We start from the raw sequence: 9,201 nt of genomic DNA, 5'->3' as shown, positions 1-9,201 counted from the left end.
GACAGGCCGTGTCTCAGTGGTTCAATAATCATGGCTCGTCTTCTGAGAATTTCCGGTTGGAATCCCAGTCTCTCTGGTGTTTTGAGAAAGAACCAAACCCGCCTCCACTCCTCAGACACTTGGTGGAATAAATTCACAGGACACGTTTGTTGACAAACAGAAATACTGTATTATGGTCATTTATCTGCCCAGATGATGGCACTCATGAGACAACAGGGTCAAAAGGTCACTCATGGAGGTTGAAGGTTTTATTTATACGATACTCAGGACACGGTGTGGCTAAGAGGTTAGAAGTTCAGGCTTGTGATTGGGGGACTGCTGGTTTGAATCCCAGGCCAAACAGGGTTGTGCTGCTTTGTCATCACTGACTCTGTTCCACAGTGGAGTTCCTTGTACTGTCTTAAGCTCCTGGTCCTCATTCCTGAGGTGAAAATCCTAGCTGACACACGACCTGACTGACAGAACTTTGACCTGACATTTCCTAAAAGTTGGAAGTGTGTTCAATCAGTGACAGAAACACACACCGACTCCTCGGCCTCTGCCAAAGTTTGGTGATTCGGTCTCGGCTATAGTCGGTTCTTCCTGTAAAACTCCGACACATGAACTCCTCCAGTGTGAGGCAGTGATGGAGGTCATGTGATCACCTGTGTCAGTAATGAGCAGGCTCTTCAGTCTCAGCAGGAGGATGAAGGTGATGGACTGCATGAATATATGAATGTTTCATTTCCACCCTCAGCTGCTCTGCTACGTGTGCGGCTCACAGCAGGAGCTGCGGGTGAAACAAGGAGACGCCGGCCTCTACCTGAGGAGGTGTGTGTGTGTGTGGGGGGGGGTAGTTTCTGGACAATTTGTCCCATTCAATTGTGTGATAGTTGGTTAATGAGCCTCAGTGTGTGTGTGAGGATGGGGGAGAGGAGCTCTACTCCCAAACACTGTTGAAGAATTTAATGATGTTGGTCAGTGAGGAAGTTTGTGCAGATTCTGTGATAATCTTTTAAAGAATGAAAAGTTTTCTTACAATCCTCATCACAAAAACAATTTCTGTTCTTTAATGACAGACAAGTTCTGAAGAAGATGTACTTTATACTGCCTGACAGAACTTTCTCAATACACTTTAGTGTAGTGTGAGAATAATTAGCAAAATACTTATTTTTGCTTTTGTTATTGTCTTCCAAGTATTTAATTTATTTTTTACTTAACTAGACCAGCGAATCAGCTTCCTCCCACTGTCCAAAAACAGACTTATTATCTCAGGCTTATTGTGAGTGATTAAGTTAATGGTTTGCTAAACCATAGGATTGAATGTGAATATATGTAAAAAATAGTGTGAATACAAGTGTAAATATAAGTGTGAATATAACTGTGTGTGAGTGTCAGTTTAAAATGTAAGTTTGAATATAAGTGTGAATGTGAATATAAATACTAGCGTAAATATTAGTATGAATACAAATGTGAACGTGAGCGCGATCCCGTGGTCAGGCTGTTGCCAACCTTGTGAAGACGCCTCCCCACTCACCGATGACATGTAACTTCATTTCTGACGATGCAGTTGTCCTGATAATAGAGAGTCAACTTTTGTGCTGCTCAGCATCAGAACCATATGTTGTTCCACCCAGGGCAGAGGTGCAGCATCAGCAGCTGCACATTTGCACAGCCCTCACTTTTTCTTCCTGAAACTTTAACTTGTTCCGGAGGTCAGCACACTTTGATCAGCGTGGAGATGGTTCTCCAGACTCTGAGTGGACTTATGTAACGTTTTCATTGGCCTGCACTTCCACAGATGCTCCAGTCTGTTGATTAAACCTGCCATAATATAAATACCCCTATATTAAAAAAGGATCTAATAATAATATGTAATGTAAAAGGTGTCAGGTGGAGTGATGAACTCGGAGAGAATTATTGCCCCACTCTTCAGTCCTTCCTCATCCTCTGTGGAGCTTTAAAGCCACTTTAGTGTCAGTGATTCTGTTTTATGGCCGTGTGGATTCTCGCTCTCAGTTTTCATCAGGCCGGTCAGAGAGAGAGCTGCTGTGTCAGGGAACTGATTAGAACACCGTCTTTTCAGGAGGAAATAATGGATTGGTGTGGATGGATGCTACGACCTAGTGTTTTTATGAGGAAAACCGTATAAAAAACAAACTAAACATTGTTCAAAACAAAAATGGAAACATCTTGCTTTTGGTAGCAGCTGAGAAAACAGTAAATCGCTTATCGTTTATTTCCATTTTACTGCAAATGTTTTATTTTGATAAAGATCAGATTATCTTCCAAACATAATCACCTGAAGAGTTTTGTCAAAATAAAAACCTGGTAGAGCTTCTTTAATAAGAGTAGAAGTTCCACAGAGGAGACAGAAGTCACGTCCTTTACCGCCAAAATATAAATAAATATAATAAAAGTTCCATTTACAGTCCATCGTACCTTAACCATGCCTGACAGAAAGGTCACTGGTTCACATCCTTTTTTAGACACATGGTCTTCATGTGTAAATCAGTGGGACTACGATCCATTTATATTTTTGAAGCCCTTAAGGGGCAAGCTGTGTAGGTCCAGAGTTCAACACATATGCTGTAGATTTTGCAGTACTATACATGTTATCTGCAGGAACTGATGTTTATTATTTTTTTTAAAAGCAGAAGCCTCCAGAGACGTAAGTCAAGGAGTGTAAATATTTTTGTCAGTCCTTTCAATTAAATCTTTATTTAACCAGAATATTTTTATTCAGATAAAAAAAAAAATCTGTTTTCAGACTAAAATAAACGACATCATTTTTTTACATCACATGAAACGTTCTACGGATGTATATTTTAAAACAACCAATTCACATGAACAACAAATATAATACTGACAATTGTTAAGGATAGACACAAGATCAAAGTTGATGGCGGTGAAAATCAATCACAACAATAACAGTCAGGTTCCTTTGACTCTAGGGTGACAATAAAGGTGTGGTTATTCTGGGATGAGACGTTGTTTGAGTTTGTTATGAACAGTTGAAAAACCGAGGAGCAGAACTAGAACAAACTAGACAGGGAGTCTAGAGGCAGGTTCACTATCACAGAGACAAACTCTCAGAGACACTAAAAACCAGGTGAAATGATTGTGATTCCTTTGGCTTTGGTCACATGGTGAAAAGCGGTTAGAGTGCTAGTCTTACTCTAGGAAGACACCTGTTCAATCCCTTGATGCAATTGATGTTCTTACTGTATGGAGTTCTCCTGAGGGCTGTACTGTGAAGGGAGTCATTGTACAGAGTCAGCGAGAAAAAAACACTGAGCGTTTACACACACACACCCAGCCTCACCTTCAATATAACACACTCACATTCTATAATTGAGATCAGTAAAATATATGAAAAATAATATAGACATCATTCATTTTATTGGCATGAATGAAATAGTTTTGTTTCTCCTTTTAAAATATATATAAGTATATCAAATGGAAAAAAGTGGTCAGATGTTTGAGTCAATTGTTCCATTTATTTCCACTGTTAAATCCATTTGAGTGAAATCTGTCATTTTAATATCAGTGTGAGGAGCTGCAGGACTAAACCCTGAGGTGGAGGATGCTACAGTACAGAGGCTGATGAAGGTCATAAATAATTTATTGCTGTTTCAGGGTTAAAAATAAAAAAGTGACTTGAGGCGTGTGTCTGGTTCAGACCCACTCAGGTCTTTGTTATTGGCTTTAGTTAAAGAGAAGCTGACACTTTAAGAACAGTGGCTACACACACACACCTCAACCTCAGCAGGTGAGGCCTTGTCAATCCCCAACCCCCTATGGTGGTCTTCATATTAATTGAACAACACTTTTTTGAACAACACATTTTTCAGCAGAGTCAGCAGATGAACCCGAGACTCCCAGTCACCTGAGACCTGAACACAGACTAGAACAAACCTGGACACAGACCCAAACAAGGACTCAAGCACAGATCTCTACACCAATCTATGTCAGCTAGGGCGCCACCTTCTGGAGTAGCTACTTAGAACAAAATCAAGTAAATAACAGTCATAATTTGAACCACAAACTGAAACTCTGTCCTCAGAATTTGCCTTTCAAAAAAGGACGTTTAAAACAATTCCTAACTGAAACCAACTTTGAATTTAACTTGCACTGCAACTTTTACCATACTTTTTAAAAATAATTATTATTGTTACATTGTTTTCAACTGTTTGAACATGGCACTGTATGCATAGTCTGGACTTTTTAAATATTTCCCCAAGGTCTGAACAGAAAGTGTGGTTTTATTGATCTATTTTCTTTTAATTGTTTGTTGCTTTTTGGGGGGTGGGGGATTCATGTCAGTCAATATTACCTTATTTTACTGTTTGTTTGTGTGTTGTTGTCAACAATTAAGCCCTGAAGGTGCTGCTGACCTTAAATGTAGTCTCACCTTTAGAATGAAAATGACCAGAGCTGACTCTGCTCATGTTTGTTTTTCTTCCTAGTTATGTAGAAGTTTGAATCCACATTTGTGGAAAGTTGAATAAATGATGATTCACACGTATCCACTCTCGAGGAGACCATGCGACAGTCTGACATTTACAGTTTCCGTCTCTGGTATTACATTTATTAATTGGCAAGTTTTGAACTTTTGAGCAGACGTTTATAGAAGTTTTCTCTGACAACACAGACAAATGTAGCGATGCCTTTTCCCTCTGCCCCAGACACCGGTGAAGGTTGTTATTGGCTCTGAGGAGAGTCGGTTTGTCAGACAGACCTTTAAGTGTATCGTTACTGATTGACTTTGTCACTGACTCACTGTTAGTTACTCTCACTTTCACCAAAACCGACTGCAAAGTTCTTGTGGTTTTTCTGTCACTGCTTCTGACTGTGTCAGTAATTACAACCGTTGTCAGGAGTTTCAAACTGCCACCTACTGGCCGAAGTGTGCAAATCAGTGTTAGCAATGTGCCAGAGATAAGGGGAGATTCAGCCTCTTCATCCAAGTCAGCTGTATGATTCAATGTATAGTCAGTGTGATTGACAACTGGTACGTCCAGTAGTTTGGCACTGGACACGCTTTGGACTGAAGCTCCATCTTTTCAAATCTCTCTATTAGTTAAAGGACCATGCCTGTTATTGGACGGTTGTTGATCTTCCATCCCTGTCAAGGCATGTGTACATAGATACACACATTTACACTGTATATATTTTTATATTTGTGTATGTGTGAATGTATTTATAAATATGTGAATATGTATTTATATGTGCGTACTTGTGTATATGCAGTGCCAAATAAAAGTGTTTCTTCTTATAGTCTATAAACAGCAGTTTGAAAATATTTTTTTAAAATACAAATATCCAGAGTGATGCTCCACTGCTTCTGCCAAGTGCTTTTATACAAACCTTGAGTTTTATCTCTGTGCCTGTCATAGGAAGAGTCCAAACAAAGACAGAAATGTGTTACATCACAACGCTGTTTCCTGTCCTTCTCTCTGAGCCATTCATCATTTTTACAACAATCCATAAAAAAATACTACAGTAAGCTGCAGCATCAGAATCCTTCATCTTCACTGTAATTATCATTTACAGTCAGTTTTCTTCCTCCCGCTGATGTTAAACACCAACTGTCTCCAGTGCCTGAGCCCAGTGTATAGATCCTCAGTCCCTGCACATTCCACTTTGTCAAGCCGAAGCAGAAAGCCTGAGGCTTAAAGACAGTATCAGAGCGCTGAGAGGAAAAGGAAGGATGGAAGTGTCTCCTGAGACTCCAGCTGCCCTGATGTATATCCACCCAAACAGGAAAAAGGTGACAAACCTATTGAAAAAATGTCAAGTGGCATTCAATCAGCGGTGCGCTGGGGCTTTGTGCCAGGGGAGGAGGCAGATCTGAAATCAGCTGAGGGGCCATCTGCTGCACCAACCTCTGGAGCGCTGCCCTTTTGGAGGTAAATCTGCTGTGTCATGGAGGTGGGATTTACACCAGGGAACGAGTGAGCCATTTTTAATTAGTGTGTTGTACAACAGCCAAAGTAACATCCGCCTTTTTAAAAAATATATATTGCTGCTTTATATTGGTTACAAAAAATATTGATGTTTCTAGGATGTGTCCAAAGTCCTCTGATGTAGGTCTGTCTCCTCTGCTGCCGTTTTGGCTTTGCCTCCAGGCAGTAGTTCCACGCAAACAACACCGCAGGCTCTGCACTAATTGAATGAAGAGAGAGTCATAACTCCAGTTTTAATGGTCGCTGCATGCCATATAAATCCACAGGCATGGAGACATCAATCAAATCCAATTAAAATCGTTTTTTGAAAATCACTGACTTTGACACAATATCAGGTTTAAAACTCTCTTTATGCTATTTGCATCCCAGGCAAAACCCACGTCCAGGTGAAACCCACGTCTTAAACTTTAGTTTCTACGACTTTTACACCAAGCGCATAGAATAAATGTCAGATTTTACGAGCTCCACCTCAGTGTAGTAGGTTCTGACAGAACTGTAATAAATGTGTTGAAATCATGTGACTAGTGCAGCTGTTGTGAACCAGATGAAGGGTCAGCAAATACCACAAAGCTGTACGCATTATACTCTGATAAATCCTTTAGACTGCTAAAAATGACTCAGCCAGTCCCTTCAGAGGACTTTATTCACAGGTTGGCTGCACAACAAGGTTGAAAGTCAGGACCTTGAGATTATTCCATTTAGTGTCATTCTCTACAGGCTGATAAGAATAGGTAACAATAGGAACTCTGGCTCTTTGGGAGATTCTAAAAGGATTTCTGAGCTATGTTGTATTTAATAAATGCTACATTTGAAACCCAAAGTACCGTAATTTCAGGACTATGAGTTGCTCCGAAGTATAAGTCGCACCAGTGCCCTCTTGCAGCTGTCAGTGTGAAAATAACAAACATGTTCATTTTCAGTGGTACAGAAGTAGCATATACTGGTACACAAGTCACACCTAAAGTGGGACTTATAGTCCAGAAAATACGGTAAATATTTATTCGATATTTAGCATTTTATATTTTACGGAGAACAGAGTGCTACTAAGAGTTCAACATAAATATATATTTATATATGTAGGTATATATATTTGTACATATATGTGTGTGTGTGTGTGTGTATATACATATATGTACAAATTTATATAGTGGAAGGTGTGTACATTTACTGTCTGGTCCCTAACAGTGACAGCATCAAACCACATTTGAATTTATAATATGAATTAATAATCCAGGATGACTGGACATCATTCTGATGAAGGATGAACCACAGGTTTCTACGTTTGATTTAAAGACCTGTAGTTCTGTACAAAATACCTCAAAGGAGAGCAGAACATGATTTCAGTTGTCCTCACAATTTATCTACCCGTCCATCGCCGTCAGTGTGTTCCACCATCAGGGTGTTCCTCATCTGAAGTGTGGGCAGATGTTATCAGCAGGTCTGGGTCACTGTTGACTCCGTCTCTGTGTTCACTGGTCCATGACTTGTGTTTTTGTCACTTCACTAAGAACTCTCTCTCTCACACACACACCTACCTACACACACACACCTTGGTGTATGGACAAAAGAATGTCAGACATGTTCTCCGTGGTTTCTTTCATGCAGGTTTGAAAGGTGATCCATTGTTTAGAAAATAATATTTTCATACCACACAGAGTGTGTTGGTGTGCGTGTGTGCATGGCATGTGTGTCCCACTGAGACGCTACCTCGTGCTTTACAGTGCGTGCATTATACTTCATTCATCTTCAACAACAGCAGCAGCTCTGTTGTTCCTCTCCTACAGAGCCGCCAAACAACATCAGCCTTTGGTGTGCTAAGAGATTTTTTTTTGTTGGATGGATTTGTGAACTTTGGTTTGTTAAATAGAAAATCCAAACAAACCAACAACCATGTCAGTGTCCTGCTGTTGTCAGTATGGAGGCTGTTTATTGGATTGATGTGAAGAAATCATTTTTACAGATAGAGTTGTTTGACAAGTTCAAACATAGTTAAAAGTTGGCTGCACATGCATTGTCTCTGCACTAGGGGTAGATTGAGACAGTCAACTCAAAGAAGAAGAGAAGATTTCATATGTTTGTCTCCTAACACTGGGACAGATTTATTGTACATATGTAACGCCTGATGTCACAGCTTTGTTCTAACAATTATGTTTTTATGATCGTGCTGTGGACAGAGCTGATTTAACACTCAGATTCACAATCACATTCACACCTATGGTCAGTTTAGAGTAAGAGGTCCAATAAAAGCTATTTTATTTTATTTGTGTTAGTTTAGTCTGTTTTACTATATTCTATTCTATTCATGACTACTGAGGTATTTGTTCAACTCCTTGGCTTCAGCACCTGGACCACAGTGTCCGCTCCTTATTAACGCTCTGTGGAGCTTTCACTCTAAGTAGGGAAGAGTGCAGAGGGAGGTTTAGTGAGTTCAACTAAAGAGGTAAAAACTGCAACTTTCTGTCACTTAATAACTCATAAAATGTTCAGCATATCTCAACCCGATGATGGATCAGAGTCTGGAAGGATCCAAGGATGGAAATATCTTCTTTATTGATGACTCAGCTTACAGGCTGAAGACACAGACACATAGAGACGTTTCATCCATCTTTGTCTTCCTCTTCTTCTTATCTTGAGACTGTATGATAATGTATTAGCGTGTCAGAGTAGAGTGAGCCCGTGTGGTGATTCAGGGTTCTTTGTGAGGAACTTGACACACTGAGCTGAAGTTAATGAACTGAAAAGTTAATTGGCCTGTTGTTGTTTAACGTGACCTTTGGTTTAAGTCTGCGGATATTTAATCTTAGCTAACAATGTAGCATGTCATGAAAAGCTCTGCTGCAGAAGTAAGGGTTTATGTAAAGTAAAACTTATTTCATCTAGAACATCACATGAAACATTGAATGGACCTTTATATAGAACAGTACAGGCAGTTTTACATAGACTGTTACATGTATCTTTATGTTAAACAGTGCATTGGACTTTACATAAAAACTTTACATGGAACTTTAAATAAAACTTTCCAAAGAACAGTAGATGGAACTTTATGTCAAAAAGTACCTGTAAGTGCACGTGGAACATTACATGGAACTTTATATCAAACATTACATGGAACTGTATGTCGAAAGTACATGAAACTTTATCAAAAAGTATATGGAACATTAAATAGAAAAGTACATTAAATTTGAGATTTACATAGAACAGTAATTGAAACCTTACATGGAACAATACATGGCTGGGTGCTGATGAAACTGAT

General features: G+C 39.5%; 1 protein-coding gene across 1 annotated transcript in view; it reads left to right on the top strand.

The window, feature by feature from the left end:
• The window catches only part of LOC103383968 (E3 ubiquitin-protein ligase DTX4), an 82,063-nt gene that overhangs the window by 8,383 nt on the left and 64,479 nt on the right, over positions 1 to 9,201 (top strand). The window lies entirely within an intron of this gene.

Source organism: Cynoglossus semilaevis, chromosome 9 (assembly GCF_000523025.1).
Source record: "Cynoglossus semilaevis isolate Cse_v1.0 chromosome 9, Cse_v1.0, whole genome shotgun sequence".
Classification (NCBI taxonomy): Eukaryota; Metazoa; Chordata; class Actinopteri; order Pleuronectiformes; family Cynoglossidae; genus Cynoglossus; species Cynoglossus semilaevis.
This window is presented reverse-complemented; position numbering and strand designations above follow the sequence as displayed.